The following is a 27,702-nucleotide window of genomic DNA, read 5'->3' on the forward strand; positions in this document are numbered from 1 at the left end:
TTATTGCTGGAACTCTTATGCTTCTTCCTGTTGCTCCAGGTTTGCAATCCCATCATAATGAAGTAGGTATATACACACTTAGTATATATACGCTATGTCAACAGGGAACTTCTCCAAGTTGTTATCACACAGAAATGTTTCCTCCCTCCCAGGCGCCATGACAACTACAGCAATAAAAATAAGCACTGTCTAAAGAGAGATGAATGAAAATCTGAGTGTGGCATCCTGCAAGCCACAGCCAATAACATCACTGAAAGCTGGATTAAAATTATGTGGAAAGAATGCTCACTGTCATTTTGTCAACAAGCATTTGATATGCAAGTATCATAGAGCTGGAGCCACAGCAGCATGAGTCAGGAGTATCCTACCCATCCTTCCACCAGCTGGGACAGTTTCAACAGACTTCTACACACAGTTGACATAATTGTGCTTGACTCAAAGTCCAAATGCTGTGGTAGCCCTAGGGATTCTAGGGGTTGTAGTACCCTAAGGTTACAAGATTTAGCACAATAATCATGAAAAATCTGGTAAGGAAAACACCCAGACACACCACTGGCCCAAGGTGAATGCTATTGCCATGAAGCATCTGCTTCTCCTGGATTCTGACTGACTTGAAGAAAAATTTGCATTTTCTGAATTACAATGTTATGTCCAATATGTGTTAGAGCAATTCTGATGAATTACATTACTCCAAACAACTACTGGATGTCCAAGTGGAAAGAAAAGCTGAAGCCTGCATATCTTGAGAAACATTTTAATCAGGAAGTATCTGGTTTTTTAATCTGACCCATGTTATTGTGTGTTTACTACCTGTTTCTTTTAAAAAGTTTTCATAATCTTTTAAAAAGATTATGAAAAGGAACAGTTCTCTCCTCTGTGGATCATTGAGACTCCAAAGAGAGTAAAATCGAAGTCCAGGATAAGTCTGAATAGTATAATTTACAACAAAAAGCAGTAAAGTATTTCTTGGATTTCCAAAATAATCTCCTATACCAATGTAAGGTAATAGAGGAAAATAAAGCCCTGGTTTATCCTTGCAAGGTTTCCATAAGTAGAGTTTGCCACATTCAGCCCCAATAGACAGAATATCTTTATTTCTCTCACAAAACAGAAAAAAAAAATCCCTTCTGGGTTAAAAGTAAAGGAAAATAAAGGATACAAGAGCATCCTTTAGTCTGTGTTCCTAGACCTGGTTTAATATTATGCGTTTCAGTCCTCCAAGTGATATGGGTGTCATGTCAAAAACAAGCTGGTGTGCATGATACCCAAAGACCATAACATTCATCAAGAGTCTGAAAGGCAGAAACTTTTCAGAGTGATTATTTCCATCTTAGATATACAAAACTCTATACAAAGTGCTGCAGTGCTGACTCGCAGTTTTTGAGTGATTGAGGGGAGAGGGGCAGCCAGCTCAGACAACTCCATTAATGTGAAGATTAAAGAGCAAACCAGCCCTGAGCAGGAGAGGACAAACCAAGCCCAACCCGAGGGTCACTACAGGGATCTGCCAGCACATGTGATGAGCCTGGTGCGTTGGTTGTGTGGGCTCACTGTGAACAAATGGATTCGTGGAATTGAGACCATCAGGTGAGATGACAAAGACAAATCAGGGTTTACAACAGGGAACACAGGAATATTCTGTAATCAAGTTGCAAATATGTTTGTTCAGGGGTTTGTATTGAAGATTTAAATTTGCATTGAAAAGCTTTGACCTAATTTTAGAGTCCATAGATACTTTAATACATTTTATAATAGATTCGGTTAAAATATATTGGTTAAATAAATAGAATTGTAGCTATCGAACCTGCGTGAAACTTAGATAACATCATGTGATACCTTTTAGACATAGCAAAATGTATGACATAAAAACTGGATTTTTTAGTGCAAATTTCTCTAGTTAGCAATCTGTAATGTTAATTATACAAATAAACAATACTTCTTCATTTTAGTCTTCCCAAAGTTACCAACGAAAAGAATGAAATGCAAATGTTTAAACAGCAAACTGAAAACAGACACAGAAACAAAAAAGAAAGCCAAAAGGACAAAAAATTTCCCTTTTTCCATTTTTTTCCTTTGTCTAATTATTTTAAAAAATATCTTCTCAAATAACAGCAGAGTACACATTCATGATTGCTAGAGAGTTGCATAAAAGTTGCAAAAGTATTTTCTGGCAATGGTCATGAGATTTTGAAAGTAAAAACAAGAAGAGATGTACAGTACATTTCACGTATTGATTGACCTTTGTATATGACAGAAAAATACCTTCACTTTGTGAGCACAAATTACAAGAAGAAAGTTTAAGGCAACATTTCCACCTTTGTACTCACAGACCTCAATTTTCTTTTCAAGACTATAATAAAGTCCAACCTGCAGTTCCACTACGCTAGTGTAAGCACAAATTGGCTGAAGTTTGACGTTTCCTAGGGCTTCCCAGATTTTGGGAAGAAATGCATACTGACAAAAGTGTAATCACCTCCCACATGTTTCACTATATCCCAGCTCAAGTAGAAGTGGGGATCACAGCCCTCCTAAGGGAAATAAGAGCAGAAGAAAATTGTACGTTCCCAGCGCACTCGAGCTGCACATTGGCTGTGGCCAAGGTTGAAAGATGAAACTCACCCCCTTCAAGACAGAAGAGGACACTTTCTGAGTAGGCAGGGCAGGTTTTTTGAAATCTGGATGACAGAAAACAAGTTGTTCTAATTCACAAGTCTGTAGCTGGAACATGAGGTTATATACCAAAAACACGTCCCCTAAAAGTGGAGAAATATCACAGGATCAGAGAATCATGGGGTGGTTGGGTTGGAAGGGCCTTAAAGAGCCTTTCCCATCTAATGCAATGGGCTGGGAAACCTCCCACCAGTCCAAGCTGCCCAAAGCCCCATCCAGCCGGGCTTTGAACACTTCCAGTGATGGGGCATCCACAGCTTCTCTGGGCAACCTGTGCCAGCGTCTTGCCACCCGTAACTTTTGAGCAGTTCTTTAAGGAATACTCTGAGATTTAACAACTGCGTGTTCGGCCACACCAGGATGTCTCAAAAAGGAGGAAGCAGACCAATTTCACCTTTTACAAAGCTTCTACCCAGGAACATTTTTTTCCCCAGTAATATAGCCATTGTATTTTTGCCAGAGGGAACATTTTCAGGCTCATTCTGTCCTCCATACATTTTCAGCCTTGGCTGAAATAAGTATAACGACATATCAGCTAGGAAATCCTCATCAATCCTTGAATTTCAGACAGAGCTAATATTTTTCTTGCAGCATCTTGTAAGACATGTTGCTAGGCATTACACTTTATTTCCCTGTTTCTTGTACTGCATACAATAATTCAAATTTTCTCCTACTTCCAGGAATGCAGTCAGGTAAAGGAATGGATCTGTAACTCTACTTTTAATGATTGGCTCAAAATCAAATTGTTGCTGATGATATGGATATTTCCTCAGTGTATTGCTAAAAAGGGGAGGGGGGTAAAAAGGCAAACCAAAGCCTGGGACTAAAATAATTTCAGAGATCAAATCCACTTATTTCTAGAAGGGATGCAGTATATATTACTTTATATAGCCACAAAGGTAAAGACCAAAAAGAAATGTAAATAAATAGAGAAGCATATATTACCAAAGTTAAGCTTTCTGGATTAGTGAAACTGAAACCCCCCTACAGATCTAGACTAAAAATTTCCTTTCAGTTTATTTTCTGTTGTATGGGTTACTTTTCCATTTCAGTGACTTCTGTAACAGAGGCAATTGGTTGTTATTGACCATTTCTATGGAGTTTCATTGGCAGTAGCATTTTGAGGGAAAAAGTGCCCTTCCAAAAGATCCTATGTTGCTTTAAAGCATGTAACAGTTTCAGTATGCCAAATGCAGGTCGTGCTGTGAGCCATCACAGCAGTACACAGATATTGATTTAGATAGAGACTAGAGAGCTGAGGAAGATAGAAAGGGCACAGTGTGCTCTCTGATGTGTATGCATTATTTAGCTTTCATAGTTTCATCTGAAGTTAGTGCCTATTTAGATAAAATTATAGAATTGGTATCACTGCGTTCAATACAGGTACATCAAATTACCTCTGAACCAAAGAGATACAGATGATATGGCTTATTTCTCCTTGGAGCTACTACAAAAATGGCTTTTAGTGATGATCCATTTTTTTCAGCTTGAAAAATATACCTGGAAACAGTACCATGTTGTGACAAACAAAGAAAAATAGCATCCTACTTGCTTGGTTCCTAGAGAGTTACACCAGAGAAACCCATCACACAAATTCCACTGATTCTAATACTTATGAACATCAAATGATTGACTTGAGACTAATTGGGAAATTCTCCAATATTGAAACATGCTTATTTTTACAGAGCAAGGAAGATAAGGGAAAAGAAGAATGAAAGGAATATGCATTCCACTAATGCAGAAAAGAATGGAGAGGTAACAAGAGATAATAACATTTACATTAGTGGCTTGGATTATAGTCCCAATGTTTTATTTTTACTTCCATACTTCCATATGAGAAAACTGAGACAAAAAAAGAGTAGACTCAAATCACCATAAATCATAATTTTGGGGGCCCAGATCATGTACTTGAAAATGACATTACAATAATTTGTGCAACATTTTCCACTTGCAGAAATAATCACAAGAAAAAGCCGAGACCCACATATGCCACTGAGAAATATTTTAAATAGAGTTTGCTGTTTAGAGATTCATATTTTGCAATTCTTTCCAAACTTGTGTACTATAATAGGGCCATGTGGAAATGATTGGCACATTCTAAAGTTTCAGAAGACGGCCTTTATCCTTATATTCATTTGCTCATTCTGATCCTGACCTATCAGCCATTGGCACAGGAACATCCCTAATTAGCAGTATTAGTATCAAAAGGATTATTGTGTGAATTAGCACTTGCAGACCAAACTGAAATACTCAGAGTCTCTGATAACAAGCTGAAAAATAAATATATTCACATGGAATCACTTATTTGACTTAGCAGTGCAGAAACATCTACTTCCAGTCAAACACACACAAGCAGAGGATTCTTACATAGGAACCTCTGAGAGCTGAAACCTTCTAACAACAATGAGCCATTCTCTTATAAACAGATTTAATGTTTCCTGTCATATTTTTCTATGAAAACATCAGATATTTAGTTGATTTTAAAGATTAGCTTATGCTTCACTTGACAAATAAGTTTTTCTTTTAAGGAAAAATAACCAGCTACACCTGTCACAAGCACCATCACCAACTGTATTGCACATACATATTTAGCAGAAGGTTAAAAACCCCAACATAGTAATTCTGCCAAAAATGAATGTAATGACAGGTGATTTTTTCACTGATAATGATTTATTTGTAAGTATGATAACAATAGGAATTAATATAATTTTCTGAACACAAAAACTCCCAATTACATATGACCTAAGGATAAGCCTAATTTAATAAAAAAAGAGAAAAGTTTCCAATTTTAATCAATATTGGTCATTATATTTTATAATGCAGATGATACCTATATCTAATGTAGATGATCTAGCTACATGTAGATGAAACATTACATTGTTCTGGGCACATTTGAAGTTTTATCTTTAAAGTTACTATTCTATAGTTACTAGAGGTGGTTCTGACACAGAAGTACATAAATAGACAGAAAGATTACATTTTGTCATGGAATTACATACTTTGCTAAAGAGGCTTCTTTTCTATTTTCCATTGCTTTATTTAAAAATTCTTTGAAGACTTCGTTAATTCGTTAATTGATATAAAGCAAAACTTCAAAATTGCATTTAAAATATCAAATAAGTAGTATTTTATTATTTACATGTGGGCTAAATCCCATTTTGTCTAAAAGGATACCACCAAACAAACTTCCTGTGTGCTACACACAAATAACCAGGTCTTAGCAAAAATTTATTGACAGAATATTTCTGATAGAAAGCCCAAGTCCTGAAAATAGTGGCCTAAATAAAAATTAGGGAGATGCACAAGTCAGGAGTGGAAGAACACTCCTTCCATCTTTAGGCCTTGGAGAAACAACTACAAGGGACAATTCAGAAGCATCATAATTTGGGGGCCAGGTCCTGCTGGTCTTTTCTGCACTATTTCCTGCTGAAAACCTCTCAAGGGCAGCTGCTTTCACAGGATTTTTCATGGAATCTCAGGAGATCTTCTTCTTATGTTACTACAGTTCCTTGAATGACAGTCAGACAGCAAAACCAACAAGAACAAGTTTCAAAGAGAGGAAAGAGTGAGGAAAAATAAAAAATAGATATTAAATGGTTGGAAGGAAGGAGGGAAGGAAGGAAGGAAGGAAGGACCTTAACGCAGAGGAATTAAAATGGATGGTTTGAGTAAGGCCTGACTGCAACTTGCAGTAAGAGACCAGAGATTAATAGAAAGCAGATGCTGTGTAACTAGGAGGTCAGAAATGGCAAATCGTGAGCAAATGGAATTTACAAAGCAAACTCAGCTTAGAATATATGTGTTATTTAATTTTCCAGTAGTGACAGAAACATGTGTTGAGTTTGCAGTATCTGTTCATAACTTCACTAAAACCTTGCAGGAGCAGGTAGGACTAACAGGAACTTGCCTGGCAAGAACAAGTCTGGTAAACTGTGACTGACTTTTCTGTATTCACATGTTGTATTTTTGGTCTGTGTTTCTTCCCTTCTCGGCAATAATGTTGACATCATGCTAAAAATCTCTCTCTAAATGCACATACAAACACAGAAAGTCAAGATGCAAACGTGTTTGCTTATTTGCACAACTAAAAATATTCATATTATATAAATGATGCCCATGGGAGCCTGTTTCTCCAATGAGACTGCATTTCAAATTTGATTCTCCTCCTTTCCAGGCACTGGGGACTCTGCCATTTACGTGTGCAGTGACCATAATGGTGGATATTCAGATAGGAGAGGGAAGAGATGAGTCATGATTTGAAAAGGGGACTTAAAAAGGAATTAAAGGTAGGAGCAATCATTGTGTGCTTTAATCCTGACCAAGGGCCAGGGATGTCAAAAGGAATGCTTTCATTAGCTTCAGTACCCTCTGACTCAAGTCCTTTTACATTCTAGAGGGCAGGAAGGATTATGTTTTGGAAGGATGTGAGATTGAAATCATACACAGGCATTAAAAAATGCCTCTTCTCTGCCTCAAGTGTGGCACAGTAACAATTGTGTGATGGGGGCTGAAATAAGACTGGCTACTCACAGTCATGAGAGCACAATCACATTCATATCACTTACCAGAGTTGAAAAACATTATGACCTTTTTCCTCAAATTACCTTGCTACTTATTTTCCCTATTCTTTTAATTTTTAAGGATTAAGCACTGAGGAAAAAAGAAAAACCAAATAAAATGCATAGTAGTCTGATATTTCTATAAAACAATCACTCCACGTAGACTCTTACAGTTAAGTAAACTACAAGGCAGTATTTTGACTAATTGGCAAAATTACATTGCCTCAATATTACATTCTTTCTTTTCCCCTCAATATTCAAAAGGAATGTATGATTTTAATAGATAAACCTCCTCAAGTCTCCACAGACAAAAATAGCTTAATAAGATGATGCAAAATGTTATACTTTTTTTAGTGTGCCTCTCTTCTCTTTCTCTCCATGTGAAAAGAAGTGAAAAAAATTAGTGACAGCATGAATAAAATAGTATGACTACAAGTATGCAGATGTGTCATTTTCACACTTGTTTTTCTCATGTAGTTTTCTAGAATTAGCTTTCTAAAGGAAGAAAAAAAAAGGAGATGTATTATAACTTCTAAATCTCTCTTTTCCATCTTAAAATATTAAACTATTGCTAGTACATGAACTGAGAGGGTTATGTCTATTTTTACTTTCGAGAACATGATAAAAGGCAGGCAAAGCATTTTTATTTTTTTTCTGGACTGCTTCACATGCACATACACCCCTTTCCAGTGTTGTTTTAATCTCAACTGGAGGTGACTACTCATTTGTAAAAGAAAAGAGGTTAAGAGGCACTAAATAAAGATGACAGATAGCTTCATAAAATAATTTAAATTACTCTGAAAAAGAACTGGGTAGAAAACAAAGATGACGCTGTTTACAGTAACAATATTTAAAATGTATTAATTAAACCCAGAGCAGAACTACAAAAGGGAGAGGTGCTTTGAAGATGGAAAGCTCTGAATGCCACAGAAAGCTTTGAAGTTTCTCAGTTTCCTTTGTTTCTCACTCATAATACATGAGGACACTCTGCAGTAGCTAAGCTTTAACTTTCAAGGGACCTTTTTCTGTTTGTTCCACCATTAATGAGAAAAAAAAAAAAAAAAAGAATCATACCCTGCTCTTGCTAGCTGTCTTTAGAATTCATGGCAGAGAGATCCACTGCTGCTGTGAGAGTTTCTGGTTCCTGTTAGGGAAGGCTGATTTAATCTGCTGAAGGTTACACTGCTGTCAGTTGTACCAAATCTGTGCCAGACTTTAGCACAAATTAATCAAAGCAGTCACTTGGTACAACTTCCCTTACACGGCAGAGGCAGCAGAGCCACAGCTGCAAACCTGCTCTTAAAACTGAATCTAAAAGTTTCCGTTTCATATTCTACTACTTGATTTTCTCTCTATTCCTTTCCAAAATGTTTTCTCTGACAGCCATTTTAGCAGAAAGCTAGATCAATAGTAGGACAATTTTTCTACTACTACCTTACTCCTGAATGAGGATATAGAAATCAAGGGAAGAGTTTGAGTTTTCACTTGGTGTTCCTGGTCCTTGAGTCCAATATTTGAATATATTGAATCAAAAGGATAATTCACACACATCTATAGTTTTCTCGACTTTCCAAGAGGAAAAAATAACTTAATTTCTCGCTCATGATTCCTGCAGCAACAGAGGTGATTCCCCCTCCCCTTCCTTCATTACACTTTATAGATCTAGGTACAGCAGCTCCACTGTGTATATTGCTTGCATTATCTCCTGAGATAGCACGATCACATTGTCATGCAAACATGCAAATCACCCCTTCTAGTTGCCATGGTTTTAAATTGAAACGCTGGCATCCTTTTATCATGGCCCAGCATAACTTACTGTAAAAAAAAAAAAAAACAAAACAGCAAGGCAGCATCTACAGGCCCAGCCTGCATTACACCAGAGGAATTCAGATAGCTCTAACCCACCTACTATTTACAGGACTAAATCCGAGGTACATTTTTTTAAATTCCTCTAGAACTTCAAATGCTGCATCTGAGTCCTGTTAATTAAAACATTTTTTTACATAATCTGGCTCACATTGCCTCTAATTTAAAACTAAATGAAAGGAATGAACGTCAGGTTCCCAGCCACAACACAATGCCACTGGGAATGTGCAGCCTTCCAGTTTCAGTGCTCAGAGAATGCTGCATTAATGTGGTCAGAGCAGATTTACGTTAAAAAGGAAATTAAAGCAAAGTTACACAAGTCTACTCATTGATTGCTTTTGCAAAGGCTTAGGAATAAAATACCACAGAAGAGGTGAAGTCTAAGGAGGGGCAACACAAAATCCTGTGTCATCTTGCTTGAGGTGCTCCTGTAACCCCCACGTATGAGCCAGAAACAGCCTCCTGAGGTTCACTACTCTAACTTGTGCCAGCCCTGTAAGGATGGCAGGAGATTTGTGAACACATCTGTTGGAAACAACATGAAGACCTCAAATTTTTCTACATAAAACTACCCAACAGCTGCTAAAAGTTTTGAGTGTCTATTAGCAAAAAAAGGGTTCAAAAGAAGAAAGTAGCTGCTGTCTCATGTCTCAGCAACCTGCATTTCACTGCTGGACAACTCATTATTGATTAATTAGGTTAACTCATTAATCTAATTTGTGGTGTGTTTATGAGAAGGTTAAATTGCCAAAGACCTCTGGAAGAGAATGGAAAGAAAGAACCTCCTACACAGGCTGAGTCAGAGCTGCATCTTAACTTAGATGCTCTGAATTGTCCTCTGGGGATTCTTCCCTCAGCCCAAGTCCTGTGTAAGGTGATTGCGCTTCTAATTTAGCCATATGAACTGTTTGGGCTGAATTATGGGATCATAAACCCCTTCCCAAAAGCTCACTTTTACCTGTCAGGACAGGAACCAACATACAGAAACAGCTAACAGAGAAATAAAATATGAAGGCTGGGTCAGACAAGAAAATCCTGCTTGTGGTAAGCTTCAAGAATGAAACTTGGGAGCCTTGGTTGTCCCTTTCTCAGAAAAAGGGAGCCTGGACTCGATCCTCTGCACTAGTGAGCATGGAGGAGCTGTTGTTAGTCTCATAGGTGTTTCTCTGGAAGGATGATGCCTCATTCCTGCTGCCTGTCCCAGAGCACTGTTTTCTACAGCTGTGTGCCTCAGGTTCCTGAAGTGCAGGAGTTGTTGTTTGCTTGTATTTCACCCAAGATAAGGAAAAATTATATCAGCCAGGTGAAAGTCAATAAAACCCAAATGTTCTGCATTTAAAAACAGAATGTAAACTAAGATTTAAAGTATTTGACACACAAGAATGCTCACTGTTATCTTCTCTCTCCAAAATTAATATTTATTATACTGAATTAAACTCTCTTTTACATGCATGTATACTCCACTTCATGCTTTAATACTAAATATTATTAATAACTATGGCTAGTACACTGACTCATGCAAACACAAGTCACACATCTCTAGAGTCTAGAAAGGTAGACAGTTTCTATGATGGGAAGTCCCAAGACACGAGCTCTGGCACTCCTGATTTTATGAAAGTTTCCTGTATGTTTGTAGCTCCTTTTAGTAAGTTAAAATGGAATGTAACTTCGCACCACCTTGAAGCCTCTGTAGCTTATCTACAGTAGCTTTAAGGAAACCTTTCCACTGCCTGGGGCACCCTCATATCAGTGGTAGAGAATGTTAGCTGTTGTTGCTTTATTTTGTGATTTTTAGAGAAACGCGACCTCTTTGTTCACCATTGAGACCAGAGAGCATAGTCCAGAAGTGAGTATTCCAACTATTATTTCAAGACAAATAATTTGCTTCCAGTGTAAGATAGCCTCCAGTGGTCTTTCTACACTTTTAAAATTAGGAATTAAAATCAGGAAAGATACTAGGAAAAAAAAATGCTTTTCCACCCATACTCTCTAATTCACAGGTAGCTATATGCCTCAAACAAGAATTTTGACACTTTAAAACAACCTATATCAAGTGTTATTCTTAACAAAATCTATATAACATAACATAATCTATAGCTCAGAAAACCATAAATCTATTAAAAATATAATTATTATTTTTAAATAAAATTGAAGCAATTAATATTCATGGTTGTGAAATCACAGAACCCCAGCTACACCCTGGGGCATTTTATCACTCCCTTTGACTAGTATCCAGTTGCTTTCAGTTGTCATCTTTCTCTCCTCTGTAAATACCTTGGCTGATAGTCAGACTAAACCAAACCCTTCATGGGGTCCAAAAGAAATTCTGATTTATGGAGGCTGGGCCTGGTGCACTCAAGAAGCCTCATCATACTTTTAAAGAAGAGTTAATGAATTTTTCACACCCAGGAAACACACATGTAAAATCCACATATTCAAATACTAATTTATTCTACTTTTACTTTGACATATGATACTTTCCCTGGGGAAGGGAAAGAAAAAAAAAAAAAAAAAAAAAAAGGTAGCATATGATTTGTCTTAAGTAGGAAAAGCAGCATAATTTTAATGTCTATTTTCGTATTAAGTCTCCTAAGAAAAATGTTCTGCCCCATCTGCCAGCATAAACTGAAAGGCTCCAGAGTCCCTTCCTCTCCATTTCTCACTGATGTTTATCCCCATGTGTTTTCTCTGCACCTACTCTTTCTCTGCAAATTGTGCTGGTCCAATGATTTGGAAATATGTAACTGCCTCGTGGCTACTTTATTTGAAGTAGCTTTGACATTCACATCTCTGTAACATCTTAGTCTTTGAAATCAATGGAGGAAAAAAATATCCTAAAGGAGACTTTATTACCATCGTTGCTTCATTGGTTTCAGATAAATTCAAGTAGAAATAAATCTGGACCAAGCATCCAAGACAGCGTTATTCTGTTAGGAGCACTTAAGAATGTACTAATTAGTCTAAATTATTGTGATGATATCAAGCTGCAAATTCAAACATCCCTTAAATAAAGAGACTCAAATGTAATAATACAGTGCTAAAAAGCCAAAAGCAGGAAGAATACAGTGTCTGCTACCTGATAAAACACCTGATGTCATAAATAATTTGCTTAAAACCCCACCCCAAACAGTGACTAATCCTAAATACTGAGGAAAGCCTATGCAAAAACGGGGCCTAGTAGAAATGATTTCCAGAACAGTGCTGCAAAATAAGGAAATTCCCAAGTCAGAGGCGGTGTTTTGCCTTTTAGCAATTAATGTCTTTTTCTTTAAACTGACTTGTGCATCAGGGATTTTTAATCAACACAAACTTTAGTGTTAAAAAAAAAAATAAAACAACTTTGGCAAGGTCTTTGCTTGATAGTGCACTGTTTGCAAAGCCCCTTCTTTCTGCTTGTTGACAGCTTGGTTTCACACAGTTATCAATGAGGACACTGTACATACAATGTTAAGACTGTTTACTATATAAAACATAACAAAATTGAAGATCCTTGGTTCCTGTTCTGAAGACAGAAGAAATATTCAAACCCTACACAATGAATGCATGTCAGTCATGATTTCACAGACCTCTAGCATATCTTTCCATCAGTCATATCACTTTTAGCAGGCTCCTATTCTATTAAATCTTTCCCTGCACACCAGATGTTCCACACCTTTGATCTTCCTAGTCACGCCTCTCTCTATCTTTGCCCATAATAATATACTTTTTGGAAGGGAGTGGAACAGAGCTTCATGCATTTAGGAACTCAAGCACAGCATGGTTTTGTATGATCTGTTCTCCTTTTTTCTCTCTTCCCTTCCCTATCAACGAATTTGCTTTTACTGCTGCTATTGAGCACTGAACTGGTATTTTCATAGAACTATACATTAAAAGCAGAAATATCATTCCCAAGTACTTATAGTTAGCTCACTGTCCATCACCGTATACGCAAAGTTAGAATGTAGGGTTTTTTCACCCCTAAGTATCCTATAGCGTTTATAAAAATTGAATTTCACTGGCTAATTTATTACCCAGTCACTCATATGTCCTTCTTCAATGTTAAACAGTCAGCCCTTGTCTTGAATATCTTGAATATCTCAACATCCTCCACAAGTTATTCTGTCCCTTTCACAGATCACTTATGAATCTGTTGAAGAGCACAAACCTCTGTGGAATTCAGCTGGAGACACCTCTGCATTGTGAAAATGGAACAATTTATTCTTACCCTCATCTGCTTCTCTTTTTACTGACTATTTATCCATGTGAAGACCTTCCTATTATCCCACAGCAACTCAGCTGCTTTGTTGAGAGGTATTGCTGAAAGCCTTTGGAATTCCATGGGACCCATTATCAATGGTATCTGCCTCTAACACACAATTGTTACTGAATTCAAAGGCCTCAAGCTGGGAGGCAGGACTTGCCTTTTTAAAAGTTGAGCCATTCCTAATGTGTCACACACACCCACGTGTCCACTGATTTAGTACTTGGAATAATTTATACTAATTTATAAAAATGCAGATATCTGGTTCAGTGATTTGTCATTTCTGTCAATCCTCTCTGTGACCTTTTTTACAAACTATTGTTGTATTTACTGTGTTCCAGTCTGTAACGATGAGGCTTCCCCATGTCACATATTGACTCAGCTATTTCATTTCAGAGAGTTGGAATTATTTTGAGCAACTCTAATCTGGCAATGGTGACTTATTATTCTTAATTTTGTCTATTTGTTCCATAGATTGACTTTCAGATACTGTCTGAGGAATTTCTCATAAAGAAAGACTCATTCCTAAAAACCTTCCTAAATACTTAGTGAGCATAGCATTACAAAATTAACTTTGGGGTTTTTTCATTTATGTGTCCTTTTCTTAGAGTTACCTTTGATCCTATGGAATCTGTGAAAGGCTTCTTGTCCCCGGTGAGTTTCAAAATGATTTACTATTGGTATCTAAAAATCCGCAAGTTGCTTGTTTGATCTTTTTTGCCTACTTTACTACATTTTTATAGGTTTTTTGTCATTACCATTGTTTCTCATTTTTTCTCCTGCCTCGCATATCTTGACATATCTTCAAGTAACTTGCATTTCCATTCTGTTTTACCATTTTGTCTGGAATTCACTCTTCTTGAAGTATTTTTTACTATATAGTAAGGATTTTTCTGGAGTTCCTAATATGATATCTTTAAATAATCTCTGTAGAACTGGAACTCATCTAATATTTTTCACAGCTTTTTTTGTATATTTTTAGCTATATTTATATATATATATATATATATATATATATATATAATTTCCACTTAATGGGTTTTCTGTTTCTGAAATTAGGCACAGGAATATCAGATTTTTTTTTTTTTTAAATTTGCATTTGCATTTGCTGGCATGTTGAATCTGAGTAAAACATGGTTTCTCTTGCAGAGAAATTATTGAGAGAAACATTATCAGTCAAGTCTTTTCACCAGTGCTCAGGACCAAGTTGAATTGTTAACAGATTCCCTGACTGCCTACTTCCATCAAAGAGTCATTAATGGGGTCAAAAACCACAGATATGGCAATTACTCCAGACAGGACAGAGCATTTATAATCTCATTCAGCATGTCACTGTATCCATTGTAATTCTATCATATTCCCCCTATCATTTTTTTTTTATTGCTTGTTTATGTATTTTTAATTTTTATTTTTATTCTGTCTTCTATATTTATTTTCATATGTAGAATGGCATTTTAGTCATAACTCGCTGACTTGGCTTTTCATTATGTGCTAATTTATTTAGTTCTGAGCTTCATTTAACGTAAAAACTTGAAACTAGAACTCCACAAAACTCAACAGGAGTTGAACTGTCCTTTGCACATTTGTTATCCCAGAGTCTTGAAATCAGGATTCTTTTCACCAGATCAGGCTGCCCAGAGCCCATCCAGCCTGGCCTGGAAAACTTCCAGACAAGGGGGATCCACAATTTCTCTGAGTAACCTGTGCCAGTGTCTCACCAACCACAAAGTAAAGAATTGCTTCCTGATATTTAATCTAAACCTGCCCACTCTCAGTTTAAACCCCTTGTTTTATCACTATCTGCCTGTAGAAAAAGTTCCTCTCCCTCATTTTTATTAGTTTCCTTAAGGTACTGACAGGCTGCAATGAGTTGTCCCCAAAACCTCTTCTCCAGCCTGAACAGCCCCAGATCTCTCAACTCGTCTCCCTAGGAGAGGTGCTCCAGCCCTCTGATCATGCCAATGATCAATGCCATTTATCCAGACACAAACCACCAACAGAAACATTTAAAATACTACTTACAGTTCAGAAAACTGTAGCATGACACACAGAGATTTTAAGAAGATTGCAGTCAGGCAACAAAATGCAGAAGCTGAAGCAGGAGTGTTGAATACAAAAAAGCCTGAGCAATTTTGTGCTATTACCACATTGTGGAAATCTCAGTAAGATCCAAATGGTAAAATATATTTTCCATACATTATGCATGCAAACACAATGTGCAATTTTCTATAACTTGAGCATCCTCACTTTTCAAGGGAAGAAAATGAACACGTGTTCTGGCTTTACCTATGTTGAAGGAGATCCAGACTGTTCACTGCAAAATACTAAATTGTGCAGCAAACCTTCCCCACACTTTGTGGCATGCAGAGGAAGTGCTTACCTCCCTACCACCTAAGAATTCTGACACTTGGACTTGTGTGAGTAAAGAAATGTAACTATTTACTAACCCTGTTCAGAGGGGGTGAGGAATAAGACATAAAAGCCAATTACTGGTGGATATTAAGCATCTGGGCAACCAGAGATGTGTTTTTCATCACTCCATGTTACAGTTTCTGCTCCAGAACTCCTCTCCTCTGTGGACTCCACAGCTCTTCACAAACATTATTAAGACTCATAAAACCTTCTGTGTTAGGCCTTCTGTTATTTTTCCCACTCCAGTGAAGATATAGGGGACTTTCCTAAGGCCACACAAATGACACTGGCTAAATTGAAGGTATTTGTGAGAAACTGATTGAGTTTAGAAGACTGTGATGACCACCAAACATTTACTGTCTTCCCTGCTCCTCTGTCCTCAGCCAAAAAGGAAAGAGAGCTACTGTAAACAAAATAATAATGTCTGCAGCAAAATTCACATCAGCTTAACTGAGTGACTTTAAAAATAATTAATCTCAACGATTTAATCCCATTACTTCCTTATTTTATATTTCAAATAGTCCTTTACTTTCCTGACACATGCATTGGTAAAGAGTAAATTAAGGCAACAATAAGAAAATTAAAACTATATATGATCAGCACAGAGTATTAGTGTTATCACCAGAAAGCTTTGGAGTTCTCCAAACCAAAAAAAAGTGCAAATGTAGCAACTCTCTTCCTCCTTCTATCTTAGTAGTATATAAGCAAAAGCTCTTCCTAACACTCCTCTAACTAAAATTAGGATCATTAAAACCAAGGCTACATATGTATTCACCTGGACTGTTTATATGTTACGGTCTGATCCAACATAGATAAATTACTCACAATATGAATGTAAGACTGAATGTGGGAGGGACTACAAGTACATTCCAATATTTGGTAGTTAGGACACCCAACAGAACAGAAAAAGCATTCCTTTCTCCAAGAGTCTCTCTGTATTGTTACACTCCATCACGGAGAGGTACAAAGCCAGTACACACAAGAACCAGATTTCTGAGTTCTTTCCTATTCCACTTTGACAGCCCCAGCCTCCAGACCAGTGTTTGGCTGTATCTGGCTGGGCACCTCTGGAGCGCCAGCACTGCTCAGCTCTCAGATATGTGGGGCAGGTTTGACAGCAAGGACAGAAAAGATGTTTTATCTTCCCCTTTTCCCCCTGTAAATTCCCAGGATTCTGCTGTCCAGAGTCAACTTCATTGGAAATTGTGGTTTCCATTCTCCCTGAGGTGTGATATCTGTGGAGTCTTGAGGGACCCAGCTCTTGGGAAAGAATCATTATGTTTATTCTCAGAAAGAGCTCTGTTCCCAGGATTCTCAGTATTTTCAGTTCTATCCAGGTAGGTAAACTCTGCTGTTTTAAGAAAACTGAGATAATCTATTTATCCGGCTAGCTCTGGTGGCTTTCAGCTTATTATTTAAAAGTTTCACATAATTTTCACTGCTTCCCCACTCTTGGACTAAATTCAGATAAAAGGCTTCCTTTTCCTTCCAAGGTAAATCCTTAATTTAGAGATCCTGTGGCCTTACTTGTGTCTGTAATTGCCTGTTTCCTGTGCAGTCAAATCTAAGTAAAATATTAGAAACTAAGATTATTTTCAGTAAAGGCCAGAAATGAGTAGTTGAATCAGTCTGGGAATCTAAGTGTGCTAGACTTATGCTTACATTGTGTTATGCCAGAAATTATGTAGGTATAGTGATCCCCAAGAGAGAAATTAGAATGAGTCTGATTTGATCATGAAAAAACAGATCATGGGGTACATTTTTAAAAAATTATAAAGACTATCAGCTTTAAAATTTTAATTACCAGGGATATTCAGGTACAGAAACAGAAGAGGAATGGGGGAATATTGTAGGCTCATACATGAGGATACATAGTAGCTGGTATACAATAGCAGGGATTGCTCTTGCTTGAAAGTGAACAACTGGCACCTGAAAAAGTCAGAGCTGCTTATAAAAATATATATTTTAAAAAACTATATTCAAAATGCTTGAGCAAATCCCTAGGGCAGACAGAGATGAAGTCTAAATGTCAGTGCTCTTTTGGAGACAAGATCAACCTATAACCTTATCAGAACACAAATTATGTCAGTGAACAACATCCAAAACCTGCAGAGGCATTTGAAAGATTTTTGGCATTCTAATTTATGGATTTCAGTTGCCGTTTTCTAACTTTCAGACTGCTCAGAAAAAGACAGTTTTTTCTTTAGTTCTTTTTTTTTTTTTTTTTTTTTTAATTGGTTACAAAAGTCCTAGAAATCTATCACTTTTATCCTTGTGCATTTTGATGATGCATAAAACTGATTAGGAATGTCTCAGCTGGTAATAAGTTCCCTTCATAATTTTTTTTTTCAAATGCTGTTTTTATGCAGTTCATACAGGAATCCAATTAGCATATCATTGTGACTGATTAAATATGCCTCATGTAAATTTACATGTCAAAATACATACTGTACTTAAACAAACAGTCAAGGATGCCAGTCTTCTGTAAACAGCTTTGCATTCATAAGCTAACTCAGGAACACAAAAGCTTATATTTAAATTCTCAATGACTACCTGAATAGAGTGAAAGGAAGATAGAAAGGTAATGTTACTCATGCATGAAGTGAGAGAATGAATATAGACATTTGTTTCTCTTTGTCTCTGAAGAAAACTATTGACAAGAGATTCCCCATCTGCATATGAGGCTGTCACGTCAGATTAGCTCATCAGGTAATGGAAATTTGGCCTCTGATCCAGAAAAGGTCCCTATGCACTAAGAATCAAGACTGTTTCAAAGAGATTGTATTATCTTAGACAGCAGGATTAAATTAATATGGGAATGACTTCTACTGGAGGAAATTTTTTGTTAAACATGTGCTAATGTTTATTATGCAGAGCATCCACTTCTCATAAGTGATCTTTCTTGGCATTTATTCATTACTTGTTGACCTTCCTTGCAACTGATAAACAAACAAGTAAGTGGACCCCCTCCAAAGCATGGAGCCAAGACCTCCAAGTTATTCATGCTAGCACAGATTATGAAACAGTAGAAGAAACTACACTTTTGTCAGATAGATCAAAATGATCCCCCAAAACCAGAAAAATTCTTGAGGTCAATCAGTAGGGACTGGGCTCACAAGTTCATGTTGTAGCTACTCTCCTTAACCAGCAAAGAGAAGAATTCAGTTTCAATTCTTTTTTTTTTTTTTCAATGAATAGTTCACAAATTTGCATTAAATATACAACAAAAGGAAGAACTTGGAGATGGGTCATCTAACTGCTGCAGTGCAGTGTTCTCTTTGCTCTCCTGCACTCCAGGTCAGTGAATGCTCAATTATTCCATGCAAAGCCTAACAGCTTCTGGAGGGAAGGCTGAGAATCTCCTCCCAGGACTTTACTAGCATTGTATTAAAGGTATAGGTTCAAACTTGCTAAGGCACAGGAAAATGGTGAATTCATATACTCATCCTGACCAAATGAATTTCTGATAACAGACTGACACTTCATCCATAGAAATGAACCAGGAGGAACTGATTATATAGATTTGCATTGTGGTTTGTAGTACAGGCCAGAGGGAATAAACACACCAGGAGGGGTATCAAGTAGTTGTAGAACCAAAGTTTGTGTATACGACTAGATATATTCAGCAAATGATTCAAGTTGAAGTCCAGTGTTTTCGATGGAAATCAGATTAGGGTACCACTGAACATGGCAGCAAAAAAAAGGCCACCTTACCCCTGACTCTAATGATGTCTCATATGTAAATAAAATGTGGTTAATTTGATCCATATAATCTCCTTATGATTTCACACAAACCAGAAGAGGGAGGGAAGATCAAAACATAACATGGAGATATTTTCTGCGCAGCAATGGTGTGCCTCTACCAGAGAGATAATCTACCCATTGCACGTGCTCATTATTCCATCTTATGTGCATTGTAGCACAGAGAGATGAACTACATCAATCACTTAAGAGTCTGAAATAAGAAATGCAATTGAGAAGAATTTCAGAGTAAACGTAGGATGCTGAAATAGTGAAATAATAGAAATATCTGAACAATGAAATGACACCTTAATATTAAAATTACAGAAAGCACAGGTCTCATATAGTATAAAATAATTGATACGTGCCTGTGGTTGTTATTGATTCCATATACTGTTTCTGTTACTTCATTTAATATGTATTAAAAAATTAGAACAGATTCCTGCATTTTCCAATATCTAAAATCAGCAATTTAGAATGTTTCTGTGACAGATTTAATATTAACAGAATCAAATTCAGATTATTTTTAAACTCAAATGTGAAAAAAATGTTTTTAACAAGTTTCAATCTACATCACAAGCTTCAGTCTATATTAATAGGATTCTGAATTGTGAATGTACTAAAATAAGTTGAAAACAGGAATTTGTTGTTTAGCTCTGACTGCTGTTCGAGCAATAACATCATACAATTAAAAGTAATAAATGACGTAATATTTTCAAATACTCTGGCAAGAAGAAAACTGTTATTTTACTAGATTCAAATTAACTACCTATCCATTCATTTTATCTTTGCTGGAAACATAGTACGGATGCTGAATGAAAGTACAAAAACAATTGTTATTGGAAAACAACAGGGAAAAAAAATAAATCACTTGAAGAAAGGTTTTTGCTTCTTTTATCTTCCCAAAATTTAAGGATATCTGTTTAGGAAACTTTAACATCAAGCACCTATCAATGTTTTAATTATTGACATATTGACATTGTTTTAATTAAAGCCATAATGAGCTCTTATTTAGATAATTATTTTCACTCCCTAAGTCTTGTTCAAGACTAACTTGCAATCTGAAATGTATCTCTCACAGTTTGTGCAGACAAGTCAAGGCAAACCTACACTCAGTAAAAATAGCCAGCTTTTTTGGTGCTGATAACTGAGAAGCATTAAAGTGCCAGGACATCGTATTCAGAGGAAGGTATGTATGGAATTCAGTTCTCAAATTGAGACATCTAAACCTAAGTGTCTGCACAGACATTCTGACAAATCAGTTGGTTGCAGGAGCTCCCAATGCAGTTAATAAAGGGAAGAAAAATGGTGGGATATATCAGTAAACATCCTTAACGAAAAGAGATTTTGCTTTTGTTTATTGAGAGAAAAATTCCACTATTATCCATATATACTGTGAAAAAGAAACTTACATAGACAATTTTCTAGAGGAGTTTTCTCTTTCACAGCATTGTGCAATTGCATATCACATGGATAAAATATATGTCATTTCAGTCTACCTACAATCATGATTTATCTTACTCTATGTAAAAGAGAAATTAAAAAACAAACAAACATCTTCATTGGAGAAAAGAAATATTTCACATGTTAATAAAGCTGTAGAAGTTGTGTAAGTTTTAACTCTCTGTTCCATAAGAGTCATACTGTGTACTCTGTAAAGAATGTATAAATTTTTCAGCTGGTGACTTTCAGACTCCATTTGCCTGCAATAGGGCGATGATTCAGTCACAGTTCAACCAACAATGCATGTAATATTGTCTCTAATAAAGCTGAGAAAAATCACATGAAAATACTGAAAAATTGAAAATCACATTGAGTAAAAGTGACAAATATTACATCTGTGATTTAGTAGCATATGGCTTTTTCCTTATTTTTTTAAAGGCAATGACATTTAAAGCTGCTAATTAAGATATGTCCAAAACAGCATTCCTTGAAATTTTTATTCACAACACAACTAAAATTGAAATTAGTCTAAAAATAACGAAGAAGATTGTTTAATAACACAGTGGATATTTTAGGAAGTGGCACAAATAAAAAGATGTTGCATACTCGATAAGGCTAATGGTCTAAGTTTAAGAGTTGACAGAATCACATTCACTGAAATGTTCTCTTCAAGTAGAATATTACTTTCCTTCACCCTCCAAATTTAATGCTGTTGTGTTTTGTGGGTTTTTTTTTAACAAAGCACAAGCCAGAAGGTCTCACAGAAGGTCTGCTAACCTCCAAATGTCTCCCTAACAGAGGCTGAGCTAGACACACTCCTCCAACAGGTTTGTAATGATGAAAGAATAGTTTTCCTTGGCAGCCTGCTTTGTGCCCAACTTTACTTCAATATCCAGAAAAGGGGACAGACAAACCAAAGCTTCTCCTACAAGGACAAACAAAATGGGAACGCTATGGTGTGATGATGAGCAGAGACTCAAATTACAGTCTAGTTAATCCCTGAAGGGATCTCCTTGCCTTTATTGTTATAAATATTGTCAAGAAATAACAAAAGAAGGATTATTTATAATTTAAAATCACAAGAGCCTTTGCCAAGAATCAGGAACAAGTTGAGAAGAGAATTTTAGAACATACGCATTTTGGATTTCAAGTTTCACTGTTGTGTTTTGCTGTTCTTGTCAGCAATTTAGAGAGAGATTTGCTTATACATATGCAGTTTGTGCAGCTAACAGCATTATTTATCTATATTAGATAATTTTGTAGAATCAGATGCTCCTAGAAGAACACTCAGATGCTCCAGGCCACAATAATGCAAAGCATTTCTGCAGAGGTGGAAGGAAAACACGCTGGGGGAGAAAGGTAAGAATAAGTGACAGTTTATATCAAAACCAAGGTAGCCTTTAAAAGAAATCAATTTAAATATCAGTTGTAACCTACCAGAAAACATTTTTCAAAAAGACCTGCTGTTCCCACTGACTGATGTGCAAACTGGTGACGTTACTTCCATCACAAACTTCACTTGCCAAAAAATGACAGCCTGCTTGGAGAGGAGTCAAAGGCAACGACTGCTGCAAAACTGAAACTGCTACAGTCATTCCTGTAAGAGGGTTATTAAGTGCACTGCTTAATTTTTTTAATGTGAATGGAGTTTGCTCTTAGCAAAAGCTAGATGTGCACTGAAGTAGAATAAACCATTTTAAAAATTACTTTTAAAAGCCACTGGCAACAAAATATTTCCCTTTGCCCTTTTCCCCCACTTATTTATTCTGTTGACTAAACACAGCAGTACATGCCCTTTGAGGTGACCCAAGCACCTAAGATACCAGTATGGGGTGGCCAGAGGTGACTGAGGGCCATGAGAAAACACCACTTTTCTGAAAGAGCTTCTGGCAGCCAAAGTACTGTTCAGTGCCCAGACCGCTACCAGACCATGCTGGGTTTAGTGAGGTACAACCTGTCCTCTGCATAAGAGAAGGTGGAAATACCTTGCTCCAAAAAATGTTGCCCTTCCCATAGCAAAAGATTTCCACGGCCACATTAATTCTGAAATGTGCTCTAAGGGTGCTTGAAAGAGATCTGAGGGATTTGCTTTCACTGGGAGATGTTGTTTAGTGCAAAATCTAAGCAAGACTCCTGTTGTAGTTAATGGAGAATAACAGGATCCTCAGGGGGATGATATATACTTGACCTGTCTTAGACACCAATCATAAGTGTGATAGGCATGTATGAGATAGATGAGACAGAGGAGCTCCAGATGAGACAGGCACCTCTCTTGGGATGAAATGTATTACCCTCTGGAAGCACTTATTACACTGCACTGATTGTAACAGGAGCCAAGGTTGAGTTGCTTATACTTAAAGCAGCTAAAACGAAAGACACCTGAGTTAGAGGAGACGAAATCCACTCTCACATTTAAATTTGATTACTAAGAATTGAGTTAGCTGACACAATACTGACCATGACTGATTGGGTCCGTGCTCAGAAGGACAAGTCCAATTCAACACTGAGCTGCAAGGTAGCCACAGTAATTAGCTGGCACGATGCTAAACACACTTCTTTTTTTGCCAATGCATTCAGTCAACTCATTTTTAACATGAGCAGAATCATTTACCAGCCAAAGGATGCAGACTCAGAAATATTGGACAGTTAAGAATGATAAACCTGAGATATTCTATGGAAAAAAAAAATTACAGTTCTATTCTGAACACTTCAAAATATACAATGGCAACGAAGAAAAAATATTCATTCCCATTTTAAAACAGGAAATTACGTATGTTCTGATGAATCTATGAATTAGTTTGAAATAAAAATTATAATTCTGCATTGCTAAACTGAAAGCTTTTTTTAAAAAAACAGAAGTGTATGAATGAAAAAAAATCAACGGATTATGCCAATGTAAACCAACAATATTTGAAAGTGTTTTCTTTAAAATAAAATGTGAAATTAGCCTGTATACTGTCATAAGCTGAGTGAAGCGTTCTTGATTTAAACCACCAAAATTTATGTTGCCAGAAGGAGAGAAAAGGGAGTTTATGCATGTATTGAAACTTTTAAATTCCAGTACCACTTACACATATGAAGATATTTATGTAAAATAACAGGTATATAATTATAAAGAGAAACAACTGACAGCAATAATGCATGAATAATATTTTATGTTTTGCTAAAGATGACTAATGAACTGAATTTCTATGGAAATATAGTGTGCCTGACATTCTCATACCTACCCAATGAGTTCATAATGATTACTGCTATTACAATGAATACAAAATTAATGAATAATAAATTAAATCCTTACACTAAATTGATATTAGGAGCCTCTTTAAGTCATTTTTTGTAACAGTCAAGTCACAATCCATAATAACCTTCTGAGAATAACAAGTTATGGATTTAATTACAGATAAAAAGAAATATCTTCTATTAAAATGTGGGAAATTATGCCCCAAAAAATTAAGAATGGAGCAAATTTTGGAAAGCAGCAAAGAATGTTCAAAAACTAAAATAATATTAATGAAAAAGGAAATTAGAATGTCATGTTTTTACTTCTAATATTTTCAAAAGAAATACGCCAGGGTTAGGATAAAAGATGAACTAGCCAAGCATACTTACAGAAATTTGACAGGTTTATGACAAAAATTAGAGAGTTCCTTTAAATTTATAATATATATGTATACAAAAATTCTGTCATAAAAATTTAGCTAACAATCATAATAAGTTTCATGTGTAAATTTGGTAATCATCACTCAGGATTCATCAGAAATCTAAAACCTTGAAGGGAATTTTTGTTCTTATAATCTTTCCAGAAATCTTCTGGAGAAAAAATAATTGCCAGCTCCACAGATAAATAGTGATTTGAAAGTTTAAAGACTCTTGCAAATAAAAGATGGAAGATATTTTATGGGGGCACTACCTTCCTCTGTGTCCTACCATATTTAACATTAGAGGTTCTGTATGCAATATTTCATTAATCTGGACAACTTTCAGAATTAAAAATAACCATTTCACCACAAATCATAAGCAATTTGATTTATCATGATAAAGACCAGGCCCTAAAAGGTGATTCTGACAAAGTCACTGCAGTAGCTTGGGCTCCCTGGCCCACTGCTGGAGACCTGTGACTTCCACCTCCCTTGGCACAAGGGCAGAACCCATCCCAGCCTTTTGGAACATGCTCAAGAACTCTTTAAGATCTCCACAAACAAAAGGTGCATTTCTATCAGGTGCAACAGTTCCTGAACAGAATGGTGAAGAATGGAAATTACTCCTATAATTAAAGTTTCAGATGTGAAAAGAAGAATTCAAGAAAGAATTGTGTGTCTCAGCACAGAGAAACACACAGTAAATTTAAAATCTGTAAAAAGCAATTTTGACCCGGAGCTGGCTTCTATATGAACAGCTCCTTCTATATGTATCTGGTTCCTTTAGCCATGTATCATATCTCCAGCAGTGCTCAGGAGGAAGAGTATGGAAATCAAGTACAACTGTTTTTACCTTTTTCCAAAAATATGTATACTCACTTCTCAGAATTCTCTAATGTGAAAAAGGTGTCAAAATAATGCAGAGTATCTTTAAATATGAAGGGTATAAATGTTCTATCTAACTAGCACATGTAAGCATCAACAAAGACAGGCTCTCCCACATAAGTGCCTGGGCAAGGGTAGGGCTTGACCAGCAATAGATTTCATATTCTTGCAGGAACTACCCCAAACACAGTTTTATCTCTTATGATACCACTGTTCATGAAACTAATAACATGTGAGAATTGCAAATGTTTATCCAGAACAGGGACTAGGAGCACGAAGGATGCTCATCAGCAGCACCAGTGATAACCTAAGAGCCATTACTAGATATACACTAAAAGCCACATTGAAACCTATTCTACAGGTGTCAGAACTTGAATTTGAATGTGATAGTGAAAACCTGGCGTGGACTGTCTGCTGTGTTACTGACCATTCTGCTGTGACAGCTTCCATTTCTGCTTTTTCTCAGTGAAGACATCTGAGATGTAAACATCTTTTGGAACGAGGATTCTTAGCTGCTTACTGCCTTCTGTCTAAAGCAAAGATTTATTTAACTGTATGGCAATATTCCACTGAGTTTGTTTAAAGCTCTTAAGGGCAAGTTATAATTCATTTTGGTACATACGCCTCTACACATAAATATCTGCCAACTGTAACATTTATGGTTGTTTGCTGCCTAACTAGATATCAGAATATAATGGATATCGGTTTAACAGTTTAACCAAATTAGAGCTCTTAAACTCTCTAATGCTCCTTACCTACATCTAACACAGCAAGAAACCAATATAAAGTGAGAGATAGCTGCACTTATACACACTGGCAAAGAGTATCAGAGAAGCAGAACAAGCAATATGTAGAAAAATATGTAATAAATATCCAAACACTGCCTCACCACCACTTTAATAACCAGAGAAGAGAGTCAGCTTCCTTGTCCATACTGTCACTTTTGGCAAACATCTACCCACACCTGCTTTTCTAGCCTTATCACGTCTCCCAGCTTCCAGCACTTTTTGTCCTCACTGCTGATTTCAGATATCTAGTTATTCTACAACAGCTTTGCTGCCAGTAGGAAAAAGAGCCTTAGACAGAATGAGAGGAAAAGGGACCATTCAAAAAAGCAGAATTGCAGGAGGACTGAGAAAACCATTGCAAATGTTTAGATCCATCCATGTTTACATGAGAAAACCTGAGAGGGGCATCTGATTATTCAACATAAAGTTAAAAGATATTAACTTACCAACAAATATTAGTCATTAGCATGTTTTACTAAGCCTTAAAGAAAGCAGAGTTGGAGTTTGGGAGCTGCCAAGTGAAAACAGCTTACTTGCCTAAAATGTGACCTAACTTTGAAAACATTAAGATGCAACATAAAATAACAGGTTCTATAGCAGGTGGACTTCTCATTTTGAAACACATTAAAAAACAATGTTAAAATACTCTTAATTTAATAAAAAATAACGCAATAACCTATCTGACTTCCCAGTTCTCAAGGGGAAATAATTCCTGTTTGAATGTGCAAATCAATTTTACAGCCAAGGGTAGTAACAACACCCAGTGTGGTTGATTTTAGCTGCACATTTCCCATTAATGTTAATGTGAGTTTCACAGCTATATTGCTGCACATGGGTGCAGGATACACCCTCAAGTTGTTAAATGAATGAAGAGAATGAATACATCATGATTCCCATGAAGAGGAAAAATGCCAAGGAAAGAAATGTCAGAAAGAACAATATAATACACAAAATCCATTCAGAGAAGGAAGGGTGGGGAGACAAAAAAAAGGAAACATTTTCTGATCTCTTTCCAAAATCAGTTATGTTGTGGGTTCCCTGCAATGATATAACAGTTGAAAAAGGCTCAACCATAAAAACTCAGTCATGAAATACAGAAAAAAAAAATAAACCTTTTTCTCAATTAAAGCCTATGTTTCAGCTTAATCTACGGTTCTTTATACCTAGATTTAAAGCTTTGTCTCTTTTTGCTCTGGATTATATATGAAGTCAAAAATTGTCAGAGGAGTATTTTCCCCAGTGCTGCAGCCCCATGGCTCTTGATTGGTAACAGTTCAAGAGTTTGTGCAGCAGAGCTGATCAAGGTTAAAAACTACTCAGCATATAAACAATGCTACCAATGAAGTTCTACTCCAACTCCAGCTGCAACCACTGAAATATTGTAACCTTCTCTCATTAGGTTTAGGTCTAAGATTTTGCCATCAAATCCTGACCTCCATTTCCACAGTAAACACCAATCA

At 36.4% G+C, this 27,702-nt stretch overlaps 1 protein-coding gene across 1 annotated transcript in view; it reads right to left on the reverse strand.

The window, feature by feature from the left end:
* The window catches only part of PTPRN2 (protein tyrosine phosphatase receptor type N2), a 629,378-nt gene that overhangs the window by 306,299 nt on the left and 295,377 nt on the right, over positions 1-27,702 (reverse strand). The window lies entirely within an intron of this gene.

The sequence above is a fragment of the Sylvia atricapilla genome, chromosome 1 (genome assembly GCF_009819655.1).
Source record: "Sylvia atricapilla isolate bSylAtr1 chromosome 1, bSylAtr1.pri, whole genome shotgun sequence".
Lineage (NCBI taxonomy): Eukaryota > Metazoa > Chordata > Aves > Passeriformes > Sylviidae > Sylvia > Sylvia atricapilla.